Source organism: Panicum virgatum, chromosome 2N, assembly GCF_016808335.1.
Source record: "Panicum virgatum strain AP13 chromosome 2N, P.virgatum_v5, whole genome shotgun sequence".
Classification (NCBI taxonomy): Eukaryota; Viridiplantae; Streptophyta; class Magnoliopsida; order Poales; family Poaceae; genus Panicum; species Panicum virgatum.
The window spans coordinates 55,817,792-55,834,393 of record NC_053146.1 but is presented as its reverse complement, the minus strand read 5'-3'; the positions used below and the strand labels follow the sequence as shown (position 1 = coordinate 55,834,393).

General features: G+C 42.4%; 1 long non-coding RNA gene and 1 pseudogene across 2 annotated transcripts; one reads left to right on the top strand and one right to left on the bottom strand.

Moving 5' to 3' along the window:
* LOC120658245 lies at nucleotides 1–7,978 on the bottom strand (annotated as a pseudogene).
* Nucleotides 7,979–12,607: 4,629 nt separating this feature from the next.
* On the top strand, nucleotides 12,608–16,068 carry LOC120658244. 2 transcript variants are annotated; one of them, XR_005668561.1, is made up of 4 exons: nucleotides 12,608–13,538; nucleotides 14,574–14,673; nucleotides 14,961–15,227; nucleotides 15,772–16,068. It is a non-coding gene; the product is annotated as an uncharacterized LOC120658244 (long non-coding RNA). The 2 variants fall into 2 exon arrangements; XR_005668562.1 differs by having other exon boundaries at nucleotides 12,609–13,538; nucleotides 14,611–14,673.
* The last annotated feature ends 534 nt before the right edge of the window (nucleotides 16,069–16,602 follow it).

Sequence of the window (16,602 nt, the reverse complement as noted above, 5' to 3'; positions counted from 1 at the left end):
TGTGAAAACATGTGTTTCTGATGGAAACACGTGTTGGGGTTTATTTTGCTTCAGAAGAATTGAATTACATTACCCAATTGAACTGGTAATAAACTAACTCGGCCATGAGCTTTATTTCTCCTCACTGGGCCCTCAGCGACAGCAACTAGTAGAAGCAAAAACAAAATACTGGCAGCACAGTAGACAGCCATCACACTCTCCGAAAATTAAAAATCCCGGCCCTCAATCACAGCCATTCTCCGGCGCGGCAACGACGACGCAGCACCAGCTGATCAAAGCCGGCGATGGAGCTCAGCTCATGATCATCAGTAGTGCGTCTTGTTCCTCTTGAGGAAGCTCTTGATCCAGTAGCTGGACTGCTTGCGGTAGCGCTTGAGGCCGTTGAGGCGGTCGATGAAGATGAGGCCGAAGCGGTCGAGGTAGCCGTCGCCCCACTCGAAGCAGTCCATGAAGGTCCAGGTGAAGTAGCCCTTGACCTTGACCCGTCCCTGATGGCGTGGTTGATGAACTGCAGGTGCTGGGAGTGGAACTTGATCCGGTGCCCGTCCTTGAGCGCCTTCTTGAGCGGGATGCGCGCGCTGTTCTCCTCGGCGATGCCTGCAGTGCAGCACACACGATGGAGTAGTACGTAGAGCAGGTTAGAGCATGCATATCCATGGCGCGTTCGTTCTGCAATGGATCGAGAGCAGGTCGGAGAACGAAGGGCAATCACCAATCGCATACCGTTCTCGGTGACGTAGATGACGGGGTTGTTGTACCGCCGTTTGGTGTAGAGCAGGAGCTCGCGGAGGCCGGCCGGGGAGTTGAAGAGGATGGGCACGAACTCCGGCTCGCCGACGGGCACGCCGCCGCGGAACCCGGAGGTGTTGGCGCGGATGTCGCCGTCGTAGGACTGCGCCGGCCCGTTGGGCGCGGGCCTCGCCGAGGTGGAGTAGGTGGTGTAGTAGTTGACGCCGATGAAGTCGTAGGAGCCCCTGACCAGCCTCCTCTGCTCCGGCGTGAACCTCGGCAGCCGGTCGCCGAGGAAGCCGGTCATGGTGCCCGGGTACTCGCCGCGCACGAGGTGGGCCAGGTACCAGCCGTACATGAAGTCCAAGCTGCGCTGCACGGCCCGCCGGTCGGCGGCGGTGTCGGTGTTGGGCACGAACCAGTGCGACACCAGCGTGATGCCGACCTGCCCGCGCTGCGCCGCCTGGTACCTGGCGCGGTACAGCGCCACGGCCGCGGCGTGGGCGAGGAGGATGTGGTGCGTCACCACGTAGGGCTCGCGGCCGGAGTCGCCGGGGGTGCAGGACTTGGAGATGAAGGGCGAGCACCGGCTGGGGGCGAGGACGCCAGTGCCGTACGCCCGTACCCCTGCGACGCGAACGACCAGGGCTCGTTGAACGTGGTCCAGAACTTGACGCGGTCGCCGAACTCGCGGAAGCACACCTCCGCGAAGTCCACGTAGTCCTGGCTGCACAGTGAATGAACGTATGAGCAAAGTTTTCTTCTTCTTCTTTTTTGACAAGAAGCAACGACTGCCCGGTGACACGTACGTGCCACTCAAAAACACATGCTGATCGCGGTGACATGTAGCAGACACATACATGATGTTCTCGCTGAGGAAGCCCTGGTACTTGCTCTCGAGGACCTGGGGCGTGTCCCAGTGGAAGATGGTGACGAATGGCTTCAGCCCTATCACGAGATTATCTATTATATTATTAAAAGAGTGTTAAAAGAAGCCATCACGTTTGCCGACATGGTCTAGAAATTCACACGTTAATCTAAAAAAGAGAAAGATTTGCACCGTAGGATTATATGAAGATCTAACGGTTCAATATAACTCAAGAGTCCATATTAAATATGAATAAAAAATAGCTAATTTTTGATTTAAAATATTAAGAAAAATTAGAACATTAGAACATGACAAAGAGTTCTTGCCGAATTTGATTAGTATATAGCTTAATTTGAAATTTAAAAAATAAGAAAATTAGGACTTAACCAAAGATACTAAATAGGCAAATTTGAAATTATAAAATTATAAAAAATAGCATTAGCAATCGATAAAAAATGATATTAGCCGAATAGCTAAATTAAATATTTAAAATATAAAAAATTGGCATCGAATATGACTAATAAATAGATAAATGCAAGAACTAGAATACAAAAAATTATTGTTGATGTGTATAGTTATTAAGGAGCATATTAAGAAGGAAAATAGCTAAATAAATAGTATAGGTCAAATGCAATAATAAATACCCAAATTTGAGTTTCATGCCAAATAAAGTTAATAAATACTCCAATTTAATGGAGATCTACATAGTATTTGTGTATAGGATTTAGACCATTTGATTTAATGAAGATCTAGCCATCTAAATTGGCAGAATCCATGTCTAATTTAGTGAAGATGCAATATTCTAAACTACTCAAAAGTGTTTGTATCCAACTAAAGTTAAATATAGAGGTCGCATGACATAAAAACTCATGTTACCATCTATGTCTCGCATTAACCCTCTTTAAAGATGCAAAAAAAAATGACAGCAGCATAAGCGTGACAGCGCGACCATAGTTGTATTGTGTATATACTATAGAAAGAGATAATTGCTTTCAAAAATCTTCGGAACGCCGTGCACTACGGCGCCACCATAGTCTTAGCCCTAGATTCCAAATCACAACTTTTCGAGTTTCAAGAACGTCCTGCAGTACATACAGATGCATGAAGCACGCTGGATTCTACTCAAAATCATTGCTGAACTCAATCAATCCATTTCTTCTAGAGCAACCAAACGTCAAGATAGGGATGAAAAAGATAATGACAATGCGCAGAATTTCAGATATTGCAATTTATTGCAAGACCATTAGCACCTTTATGATTGTTAGTGTGGGCCAATGAATACGCATGCCAATCAATGTAAGAGAAATACCCACCGAAGAATCAATGCTTTCTCCAAACAAGGATTATCATCATAAATGTTGCATATTCCTGAAGAACTTTAGTTATACAAACTAATCTGATGGTGGTCAACGAAGATTCATGATTCTGTGGGCATACAAATAGTTCCATACAAATAATAATCGCTGGGATAAAGAGTAAAGCATTGGAAAAAATCAGGAACTTAGTCGTGTGAGGAATCAAATAGCATAAATAATTCTTAACTTTGTTATCCCCGTCTAATCTTCTATAAATACATGAAAAAACACTAGGCACGGAACACAAATGTGATTTATACCTATAAAAAAGTATAGAGAAAGAGAATAGAAATGAATAAAGAAGCAACAAGGTTGAATGGGTAAGGAAACTAGAAAAAATGAGAATAGAAAAGGCAGGAAGGCATAAATGTTGCATATTGCTGAACACCTTCAGTTATACAAACTAATCTGATGGTGGTCAACAAAGATTCACGATTCTGTGGACATATAAATACATATATGTACAGTATGCATCCGTATTCAAGGTGACCCAAAATTAAATTCAATCCTCAAATTAAGATTTTACAGGTTAAAGTACTAAAATATGCAACTATAATATATAACAAAGAAACATAAAAATAGAATCTGTTCCACTAAAAGATTCCAAAGTTAGATATATACCATCGTGACCCATATGTCATTGACTCATGTGAGCCCCACATGTCAGTGAGCTAAAATTTGATGATTGATATGAATTCATATGTATAGAAAGTTGCAGGTAGTATTCAACAAGACCAAACGAGAGGTAAATAAATTACCAAATACATCTCTTTTGTCAATGTAATTTTTTTAAAAGAATTAAATAAAAAAACTAGCTACCCGCGCTTTTAGCGCGGGCCACCACGTTCACCGAGAGGGTCTAGAAATTCCCACGTTAATCTAAAAAAGAGAAGGATTTGCACCGTTGGATTTTATGAAGATCTAACAGTTCAATATAACTCAAGAGTCCATATTAAATACGATTAAAAAATAGCTAATTTCGGATTTAAAATATTAAGAAAAATTAGGACATGACAAAGAGTTCTTGCCGAATTTGATTAGTAAATAGCTTAATTTGAAATTTAAAAATAAGGAAATTAGGACTTAACCAAAGATACTAAATAGGCAAATTTGAAATTACAAAATTATAAAAATTAGCATTAGCACTCGATAAAAAATGATATTAGCTGAATAGCTAAATTAAATATTTAAAATATAAAAAAATTGGCATCGAATATGACTAATAAATAGATAAATGCAAGAACTAGAATACAAAATATTATTGTTGATGTGTATAGTTATTAAGAAGCATATTAAGAAGGAAAATAGCTAAATAAATAGTATAGGTCAAATGCAATAATAAATACCCAAATTTGAATTTCATGCCAAATAAAGTTAATAAATACTCCAATTTAATGGAGATCTACATAGTATTTGTGTATAGGATTTACACCATTCGATTTAATGAAGATCTAGCCATCTAAATTGGCAGAGTCCATGTCTAATTTAGTGAAAATGTAATATTCTAAACTACCCAAAAGTGTTTGTATCCAACTAAAGTTAAATATAGAGGTCGCATGACATAAAAACTCATGTTACCATCTATGTCTCGCATTAACCCTCTTTAAAGATGCAAAAAAAATGACAGCAGTATAAGCGTGACAGCGCGACCATAGTTGTATTGTGTCTGTACTATAGAAAGAGATAATTGCTTTCAAAAATCTTCGGAACGCCGTGCACTACGGCTCCACCATAGTCTTAGCCCTAGATTCCAAATCACAACTTTTCGAGTCTCAAGAACGTCCTGCAGCACATACAGATGCATGAAGCACACTGGATTCTACTCAAAATCATTGTCGAACTCAATCAATCCATTTCTTCTAGAGCAACCAAACATCAAGATAGGAATGAAAAAAATAATGACAATGCGTAGAGTTTCAGATATTGCAATCTATTGCAAGACCATCGACACCTTTATGATTGTCAGTGTGGTCCAATGAATACGCATGCCAATCAATGTGAGAGAAATATCCACCGAAGAATCAATTCTTTCTCCAAACAAGGATTATCATCATAAATGTTGCATATTCCTGAAGAACTTTAGTTATACAAAATAATCTGATGGTGATCAACGAAGATTCATGATTATGTGGGCATACAAATAGTTCCATACAAGTAATAATCGCTAGGATAAAGAGTAAAGCATTGGGAAAAATCAGAGACTTAGTCGTGCGAGGAATCAAATAGCATAAATAATTCTTAACTTTGTTATCCCTGTCTAATCTTCTATAAATACATGAAAAAACACTAGGCACGGAACACAAATATGATTTATACCTCTAAAAAAGTATAGAGAAAGAGAATAGAAAAGGATAAAGAAGCAACAACGTTGAATGGGTAAGGAAACTAGAAAAAGGAGAATAGAAAAGGCAGGCAGGCATAAATGTTGCATATTGCTGAACACCTTCAGTTATACAAACTAATCTGATGGTGGTCAACAAAGATTCACGATTCTATGGGCATACAAATACAGATATGTACAATATGCATCCGTATTCAAGGTGACCCAAAATTAAATTCAGTCCACAAATTAAGATTTTGCAGGTTAAAGTACTAAAATATGCAACTATAATATATAACAAAGCAACATAAAACTAGAATCTGTTCCACTAAAAGATCCCAAAGTTAGATATATACCGTCGTGATCCATATGTCATTGACTCATGTGAGCCCCACATGTCAATGATATAAAATTTGATGATTGATATGAATTCCTATGCATAGAAAGTTGCAGATAGTATTCAACTAGACCAAACGAGAGATAAATAAATTATCAAATACATCTCTTCTGTCAATGTAATTTTTTAAAAAGAATTAAATAAAAAAAGTAGCTACCCGGGCTATTAGCGCGGGCCACCTTCTAATTTTTTATTATTACGTCGGTGTCATTGCCGAGACGTTGAGCATATATATCTTACTATTATTAATTGGAGCCTTCACATAAAATTTAAAACAATAGAGAAATCCTATAAAATTTTACAAAAATTAGAAACATCCTGACATCAATCCAACAACTATAATTATAATAACCATCAGATCTTTTATCTTTCCTAATAAATTACCTACCTATACCATTATGAAAATAGACTAAAGTACCCTCATAAATATGTATCTAAATTATCCGCCTCTACCATTATAAAAAAAATCCACAGTAACCCCTAATTTTCGTGTAAATTACCCACCTATGCATTATAAAAATAATATAAATAACCCTCTAAATTTGCATATAAGTTACTCCTAAATCTAAATCTAAATTATATAATTATAGTAAAATATTAAAATGTACCAATATAAAATTCTAAATTACTATTTCTATCCTTATTAATATATTATTTATATTATTTTTTATATAAAAATACTACCCATGTTATGTGTCACCATGTTCATGTATAATTGAAGAGATGAGAATAACAACTCACAAAGAAATAGTTCAACTAAATATATATCGAATACATATTGTAACTAGATAATGATACATATATATTTTAGAGTTAATAGATGAAAAAAGGCATGAGCTAGATAATTATAATTATTGATCTCATATTTATATTAATTCTAATTAGCCCGTGCGGGAGCACGGGTTGATATGCTAGTACACACTAACAAAAGTAATCGCCAAAACATTGAACTAAATTTACCAAGTTACTAAACAATATTCAGTAATAATTTGCCGGTTACTGAACTACTGAAAATTTATTCATACGAACAATCAGTTAATTGATCGACTACCATTTGCTATGCCCTCGTTGATGAGGTTATTGTAGAAGGCCACCCCTTCCTTGTTGATTCCTCCACTCAGGGAGCCAGCTGCAGCAGCAGTGCAAAGCAAAAGCACGTGGTGACACACAACTCAAAGCAAAGAAATTTAGTGATCCAGATGGAGCTTGTGTGTTCGAGGGTCATCATTAGTACACCAATTCAGTATGTACTCACTTGGCAGGATCCTGGTCCAGGCAATTGAGAACCGGAAGGTATCCATGTTCATGTCTTTGAGGAGCTTCACGTCCTCCTGCAAATTGGTCAGGTTCCATTTACCAATCATTATTAGCACATACTACTAATAAATATATATAGCTCGATTCAGCAATGTCAAAATGACCAATACGATCGGGGCTAACTCTACTAAGGTGTCCCGCGCAAATAGCATGGTTAGCTAGTTTTTTTATTATTCTACTATCTTCGATCAATCTCTAAAAATCATGCATGTATCTATATTGTCGTTACTGCAGCTTTTCCCGTCACGTACTACGATTCACTATTGCCAAGGTATAGTCCCCTATGCTCACCATCCTGTGTGTGGTTCTCATCATTATCTTAGAATTTGATAGATAATAAAAAGTACTTCAAGAAAAAAAGGTATTCCAAGCAAATCACCTTGTATCGATGGTAAAAGTCAACCGCTACATCGCCTGTATGATTGTTCTTGATTTTACCTGCAGCCGTTCGCGGCATGTCAGCTACTCAGTACCAGTCTACTACCACTTTCAGTAGCTCATATTCAGACATAGGGATTACTAGGGAGAACTGAGAACGCATGTACATAAATTCGTAGAGACATAAATTGGTAGAGACCTGGTATGTGACTGAAGATGTCCCACACGCTGGGACCTTTGCCTCCTTCCTTGTAGGCACCCTCGTACTGCAAACAAAAATGCAAGGCGCCAACTTGCTCAAATGCTTGTACACATACATGGTTCGAGCAACAGCGTACGTACGTGGCAGCAATCATTCCATGGCTGACTGGTGAATGGTTGTACACACAGAGACAGAGAGGAGAGAGGGGTCAGGGAATGTGCAGCAGGGATGAGCACCGATCATGGATCACCTGGTACGACGCGGAGCCGGTGCCGAAGATGAAGCCCTCGGGGAAGCTGTGCCTGCCGAACTTGGCGTGCGCGACGTCGCACGCCAGGGCTGCGAGAAGCAGCGCGGAGAGGACCCGCCTCGCCATGCCGGCCGGTTCCAGGACCCGTTTCCGAAGAACGGGAGCCGGAATTATATTGTTGGTGCCAGCACTGTCAGTTCCGAGCGCTATTTGTAGAGCGAGCGGCAGCAAAAGCCCATCTCCCTGCTGTCCCAAAAACGATTTCTTTACCCATCTCTTTCAAGTACCACGCCTAGAATTTTGATTCTCTAGATAGAGGGAACATGACCCGATGGACTTAGCTCCACTACTGAGAGGATTCATCGCTGCATGCGTAGAGCGAGATAAGATTAAGCGGTGGCGAAGCCAGCCCAAAACAAATGACCTAGGGCGGAGTTCTACGTTAAATTTTTTGCACAACCAAAGTGAGGCATCGAGGCTTGCTGCCCAGTTGCAGCCGTCCGCGGCAACGGTGCACAGGAACCGCCGACGTGGCTGGCGGGTGTCGAGGTGGGGTTACAGGATGGACGGACGCGGAGCGCCATCGCGCAACGACAGCGACGCGTCGGCGTGAGTGCCTGAGCGGTATTGCAGGCGGGGTTGGGGGGGAGGGGCGATGGTGAACTGCCAAAGTCGCCAACGGCGTCTGGTGGCAAGAAGACACAGCGTTGGGCTGGGGCTAGACTAAACCTCTTAATAAGAGGCAGCAGTTCACTCGACCGGATGGCCCACGAGATCACGAAGTCCTCTCGCCGGTTAAAATACTGTCAGCACGAAGTCCACGAGATCATGAGCCCCTGCCGGAGTTGAGAACGGAGGGATATTGTCAGCACTCACGAACCGGAGAAAGCATCTACTACTATGGGCCGCCGCACCAGGAAGTCTAGTGTTAGTTTTGGCGGCAGCGAATGGGTTCACTAGATTTGCCTGCGTGCACGTATCAAGCCCAGCCCATATAAATGCAAGAGAGTCGCCAGTTAAAATACTGAGTGCATACGAGGAGAAGGGTGTATGAACTCTTACTCCTTACTCTAATCTGTCCTCTGAAAGCTAATTCCTTATTTTCCTCTGTTCTTCCTATGTTTCTCAGATACATCCTACTTCTTGTCCCTGCTACCTCTGTTGTTAATAGTATGTTTTGGATCTCGCCTAGAAGGACCTAGGGCGGCCGCCCAGGCTCGCCCTAGTGGTGGCTCCGCCACTGAGATTTAGAGTATGTTTGGATGCAAGTGCTAAGCGCTAAACTTTAGCACTACTATGTCCAAACAGGAGTAATGAGGTGGACTAAACTTTAATCAAGATTCAAAAAATTTAGAAGAAGGTTTGAGAATTACTGATGAATGGCTGGTGACTGGTGCTGATTTGGTGTGAGAGAAAAAGACTGCCGGCTAATTGACTAATAAGCCAAACAAACAGAGTAAATATATTATAGATAAAATTTAGCACTCAACTTTAGTTCATCCAAGCAGAGCCTAATAGCCCTGAGATGTCCAAATTACCAGATGGAATATGTTATATTTGTTTGCCTGCATGAGGTACACGCCGTGACCCTGACACGGTGATGCGTTTCGTGTACGCGCGTAGATTTGCGTTACTTGATTTGATGGGTGGGCTGACTCGGATATTGCGGATGCGGAGGTTCAGATGTGTCCATCCATCGGAGCGTTGAGAACTTAGCCGGAAGGGGCAATGATGTGGATTTGATAATGCGGATTAGAGAGTTGAATTCAGGCCAACTTGCGGCCAGACCATTTCAAATAGGGATAAGTCTATTTTACAACCTCGAACTAGTCAAAAAGTCCGTTTTTCAACCTCCAACTACGAAACCGAGTAACATAGGCCCTCAAACTGGCAAAACCGTCCGAATCACCCCTCGATCACTGTAGCAAGCTGTTTTGAGGGCGGTTTGCTACAGTAACATTTCCGAATTCCTGGAATTTCACACCTCTCAATTAAATAATAAAGAAAGCATAGTTAATATTGTCTAAAAATCATGATATTTTTTTGGGAGGTAGATAAAAAGACAAGGAATTTATTTTGACTAGATGTGCTACAATAGACATAAAGAAATTTGAATTATAAAATTTTAAAAATAAGTAGAATTCAAAATTCCTTGAATTTTTAGGTCAGCTAAACCTATGATAAAAATGCATTAAAAATAGGATAATTCATAATTTTTTATTTAGTTTAGTTAGGTACTTTTTATTGGCCCAAGTTTTGCCAGTTCGAATCACCCCTCAAAACAGCTTGCTACAGTGATCGAGGGGGTGATTCGGACGGTTTTGCCAGTTCGAGGGCCTATGTTACCCGGTTTTGTAGTTGGAGGTTGAAAAACGGACTTCTTAACTAGTTCGATGTTGTAAAATAAACTTATCCCTTTCAAATAATGGAAAATGCAACATGTGAGTGAAAACTTGCTGATCAGAGCGTTGGTAATGGGGGACGCTATATCTCGCTGAAAACCACCTTGAGTCCTTGACCGTCCCCGCTCGTTTGTCCCTGCGCCACCCTTCTCCACCGGAGCCGCCGGATTTGCCTTTATACCGGCCGCCACCATTCCAATGCTGGCATCGTTTCCAAGCCCGATCGCCCCCGTGCTATCCTCCTCCACCATCTCCGCCAGCTCCTACCACCGGATTCACCGCCGCCGTCTCAATCTAACTTCACAGGAGAGCTTGTTGTCACGCCTATGCCTCCTACACCGCCCACTGGATATCTCCCACTACCTGCGGCCTGCAGCCTCCCCGGTCTGCTCCCACCCAAGGACTCTCCTCTACAGTTAGGGGCAACACTGACCCCAAACCCCCAAACCTGAAGGCCCGAACCCGACTCGATGAATCGTGAGCGCAAGGAAGGAGGAGGAGCTCACAAGTGCGAGGAAGAACTGAAGAAGGAGAGGTGTTAGGCCACGCTAGGCCAAATTGAGGCATCATTTTTCTTTAGATGATGGCTCACCTTTTGTAGTAGAGCGATGCATAGTTATAGTGGTGGGTAATAGTCACTGTTTGCCTATACGGCCGTTTATACCATTTTACAAGATGTGTAAACGCTATTCGATGGGTAGCCGTGTAAACCTATTAGCTATGTAAAGCCGTGTAAAACCGTATCGACTGTTTAAAAGACCGTACAGTGGATGACCAACCGTTCACCGTTTAACATTTAGGTTAACATTACTAATAGTAGAAAGGTCATGCCACAAATTCGTTCTTGCTCCCTCTACAAATTTTGGTGTTGATCTTAACGTTATAAACAAAATTGAGGCATCAACAGAAAGTATGGGGCTCTTTTAACAAGGAACTGCCATTGTGGTCTAACACCTGATATATATATATATATATATATATATATATATATATATATATATATATATATATATATATATATACTGGTTATTTTTCATTATGCATTAACGTGTACATTGCTTTTCCTACGAAGTATTCTTGACTTATCTTTGTCTCTGACTAGCTAAGTACCATTTTCACTGCATATGCATATCGCTACCACATCAACTATAGTGATGGAATAATGAAAAATATTTGGTTTGGGCAGTAGCACACATAGCACAAACTTTGATCAATAATTAGGGGTATTAAATAAAGGCAGTTTACAAAATTAACTCCACAACTCCTACGCTACTTCGCGAGATGAATCTAATGAGGTCTTTGACCGCACGATTAGATGTTGGTTACTGTAGTATTACTATAGCCAATCATCAATTAATTATCATCATTAGATTCATCGCGAAGAGTTACACCCATCTGTGAAAAAGTTTTTCAAATAAATTTTATTTAGTACTTCATGCATGCAAGATTCTTTTTGTAGCGCGAGTAGCACTAGCGAAACAAATAAGGCCTATATACATTGACCATCTCAAGTAGGCAGGGCAACGTCTGCGCAAGAGTTTTTAGTGTACAGCCCTGTTTATATCCGTTTTTGCTTCCCTTTTTTTGGGGTTCTGTTTTTATTTAGTTATTTATTTATTTTACCCAGAATCTGGTCAGAAACTCAGAATCGATAACAAACACGGCATATTGTCTACAAAGCAAGACATTCTCTCGTCTTATAGTTCCTTCGCGTAGGGCTGTTTGAATTCGGGTGGCTAAATTTTAAACCCGTCATATATATATACTCCCTCCGTCCCGTTTTATATGTCGTTTTGGCGACAGTAACGTGTCCCGAAATAATCGTCGTCGCCTACTCTGTCGTAGGGAGCAGCTGTACGGCACTGCATGCACGTCTGCACCCCACCACAGGAATCTGATTTGATTTGTTTATTATAAAGAAAATAATGTATGTGAAGTGGGTGAGCAGAAGGTAGCATCGCTCGCATTTTTCTATATATTAATTGTGCACCGCTCTGTGAGCTTTCAAGCTATCCATGTCAGCGAAATTAATTTGGCTCCCACGATATCCATCGAACGGTCTGTGGCGCTACTCCCTCCCCATGTCTCACCGGGCTCCCATGTCGTCGCTGCATTAGCCGAAACTTCTCGGCTCCTCCCGCTGCCCTGTGAGATTCCTCTGAAAATATCTAGCTCTAGAATCATCTACCCTGTCGTGGCCGCCGGTTTTCATGCGCCCCGACGCTGCGCGCGGCATCCTCCGAGCGGACCTGCCTCTCTAGTTTCTATTTCTATATGTTAAAGCCCCACCCCTCCTGCCCTCTAATTGGTCCACGATAGCAAAATTAATTTCCGCCATCAGATGTCGATCGCTCGGCCCTCGCTGGCCCCTGCTCCCCTGTCCACGCACTGCCATTGTGCGGAAACTTCTAGGCGAAGCGAAGGCGGCGGCCAACGCGGCGCTGCCGGCGGCGGCGGCCGGGTGCCTCCACCTCCAGGACGAGGCTCGCAGCCACGTCCGTCGCCCCCCTACCGCAGCTCCTCAATGCTCCGCCGCCCGCCGACCTCGTCCTCTCCCCCAAACTTTTGCCCCTTCCTGACCTGCTCCTCTTCACCCACACTTTTCGCGACGCCGAGCACGGCATGGCAGCCGAGCGCCTCCCTCGACGCATCACCTCCCCGACCTCCCTCCCCCTCTCTTCATGCATCTCCATGGCCGCGAGCCCCGCTTGCCGGCCGGTTGCGCAAGAGCGCCGGCCCCATGCTCAGCCGACCAGGGTGAGCCCAGCCGGCTGCAGCCCGGCTGCCGCCGCCACCGCTGGCCACTGGCCACCGGTCAGTGTGGACATGATCACCGCTTTGCTTGGCCCCGGCTCGTCGCCCGTCCTCAGCGGGCATGCATGCAGCCGCCATGGCAGCGCCGGCCCCGCCACCGCCGCTGTCGGCCTCGGCCGCGGGCGACCTGGGCACGAACCGCTCACCGGTGGCCAATCCGAGCCCAGCCGCCTGACCGCCGCGGGCGCGGGCGAGCAGGCTGGCTGGCCGACTGCAGCCCGGCCACCGCTGGCACCGCCACCCCGGCTGGCCACGGGCCGCCGGTCAGCGTGGGCACGGCTGCTACCCTCCTTCACTCCCTCTTCAACCAAGATTCATTAATCAATTTGTTGTTCTTCCCTTCCCAGCAGGAGCAAGAAGATATGCATCGGGGATCTGATTTTGGTGATTCCCCTAGCCACGCAGATTCCTCCCATGTCACCAAGTTGGTCTCTCTATGCCACGCAGAGTCCTCCCATGTCGTTAATACGCGTGTGTGCAGCAGTAGGCTGTAGGAACGAACAAAGGTAATGCAGCGGCAGGATCCACTGCCTCTGTAAAGTTTCTTCACTTTTTTTTTGCGAAATGTAAAGTTTCTTCACTTGCTGCTTGTATCGGCCATGTTTACTACTTTCTTTAATTGGTATAGGAGAATCACAGATGGCAACAAGACCTTCAAATATTTTTGCTCAATTAAATTCTTACCCGGATGTGCATCCTTTGTATTCGATGAAATGTTTGAATGGATTTTCATTTTTTGAAGGATTTAGTTTTGGTGATTGATATGGCGTATTGGGGGCCTGTTCTTTTCTTACCACCGTACAAGCTAAATTCAAGTTCTTATAGCATAGTCCATTACCTATAGATTTCCTGGCTTCGGTTCTGTAGTGTTGCTATCAATCCTCAGGTTAAATTGGCTAGAGGCAGTTAGATTGGCCATATGCTCTGATTGATATCTCTGTCAAAGAGATGAATACAAACTTGCACGGGAAAATGGATTGATTGAAGATGACAACAAGTTGCATTCTCATTTGAAGTGTTGCAATCTGTTTACCATCATCATGGCTAACTTTTTAGATATTAAAACATGTCAGCAGAATTGTACCACCATGATATGGTGAACAGCTCTGAAAATCTGCTTATTATGATATAGTGAACTGCTCTGGATTTTGTCTTCTTTTACATAGTACAACCTATATCTTCCTTCATGCTTCACTTATGCTTCTTTGAAAATTCACATTTCAAGTATGAGCTTGATGTTGTTGAAAAGAACAAAGTGAATGTAGTTGAGCCATTCAGACCTTGGTTGTGGTATTCTTGTTTTATGAAATTGACAGATATGTGATAACATCATATGTTAGCAGCACAGAAAAGAGAAAGGTCTTTCATACCCATTTGATATCATGGTAGTTTCAATGTGCTATTTCAATATAGATTGACCTTTGCAAGTTTTCTTTTTCAGTTATAACCAGTTTTTTTTTTCACTTTTGGCATAAGAGTTATGTTGGTTGACTCAAATCGCATGTGCATTCTTTGATGTCTATATATATGAATATATGCAGAATATTCACCTTAGCATTTCTACAAAATTGACCATAGGAATGAGACATTGGAATTGAGGGATTGAGGATCTTATTTATCTTGGCAAGGGTGTTCTTTAAGGTCTGTTCTACCAGCCAAATTTTTTCCTTTCATTAGTGCGATTGTATTATTCATTGTAATGTAACGTAGTATATTTGAGCTCTAGGAACCCAAAGTCGAATCCTATAATATCCATTCGAGCTGGTTTAATAAAGATGATTTAAATAGTTAGGTAATATGTTGTATTTGCGATAAAAAATAGTTTGACAAAGCTATTAGAAGTGTGGTCTCAAAGTAGCTTGTGCCTTAGAAGTTTCTTTCACAGTTAACCAGTTGTATCAGTTGGTTGCAACGATTTTGTTTTTCAGGGTGAGACCTGTCACTGTCAGGAGGTGTCCAGCCACGGCGGCGGCGCCAAGGACGACAGTGGCATCGGCACACCTACTAGGCCTCTGGCAGCGCACGAGTGCCGTGAAGGTGCTGCAGCAGAGCAACAGCCACCAGATGCAGGCCGGCAGCAGCAGCACTCAAATGCAGGCAAGAGGAAGCTGGGCAGCCCGGCAATGTAATTTGATCTCCCTCCTATGACCATATAGTTGCACCTTGAAGATATTCAACACAGGCCACATTTCCAGGTTCCAGTCATCTCAATTCTTTCCATTACAACCTCATTTATTTTGCAACCACAGTTCTCAAAACCAATACCATTAAGAAAAAAAATCATGTTTACTATTGCATAGCGAATGCTTGCTACTCTCCTATCACCCTCAATGATATGAACAATCATATTCTCGGTATGTGTACCAAGCCTAAGAGGTTCATTCAGCTTTATGGCACAAAATTCTTTTCTACTTCACCTCCTAATGACATGCATTATATTGTGCCCAAATAACCTTTAAACCTTAGAATGCCAACAAACTATACATAAAGAAAAAATTATCTTACCCGCAACCCACTCCAGTTCATGGCACTCTCCCTGTTTTTGTTTACAAAAAAGAAAAACAGAAGTATCTGCAATTTCTAAGGTACTTCTAAATTCAAGTGCTGCCAATGAAATTCTACAAAAGAAAATATGTCCATTTCAGTTCATTTAAAAAAAAGTGTTCAAGTGTCATGGCTTCTTCTGCAGCCATACTCTCCCACTAACTCTTTTCTTACCTATACCTCTTATCCTCTCAGGAACAATCAGGTCACCATATCGACATAGCAGAGCAACCTTCCACCACAAATGGCACCGCTTCAAGTGCACCATCAGTATTCACCGCCCAGATCGATGCAGCCGCCCAGAACGCTGCCGAGAAAATCTTTGCGGAATTGTGCAACCTAACAATGGATGCAGAAACTTAAATTTACTTTTCCAACACAAATTCATCCTTTTCACCTTCATTTGAGGTACCAGATCCATTCATGGGTGCTTCTACCAATATTCTAGCTGCATTCACAATTAAAGAGGTACACCGAGATCATCTGCACCCACCTCCATACCTTGCAACGGACATAAATTTATCACTAATTCAAATTAAATCACAATGGTTACATATTAGGAACAACACAGCCATCCTAGGAACTTCACATGCAGTAACGCATGTACCAAATACGATAGGCAGGAGCACTTTCATACTAATATATAGTTATGTATTCTACATGTAAAATAATTGTGATGTAACATATACCTACTAATATTTGCAACTGTCACAATGACACTAATTTTATATCTATTAATGACATCCTACCTTGATCTAATGATGGCTAGGCGCGCCAAGGCGCGCGCAAAGTACTCGTGTCATTCCAAAACTGCAAAACGTCAATCAATAGGGGTGTTCAGGTCTTTATCCACTTGCTTTAATTCTTGTGCCATCCTCCCCGACGACATTTAAATGGAGACAGGAGTATGTTTGGATACCAATTAAAAATATTAAATATAAATTAAATATAAAACTAATTGCATAAATGGTCCCGCCTTCCAATTCTCCGGCGCGGCTTACAGCAGTGCATCCCCAATCGGCTAAT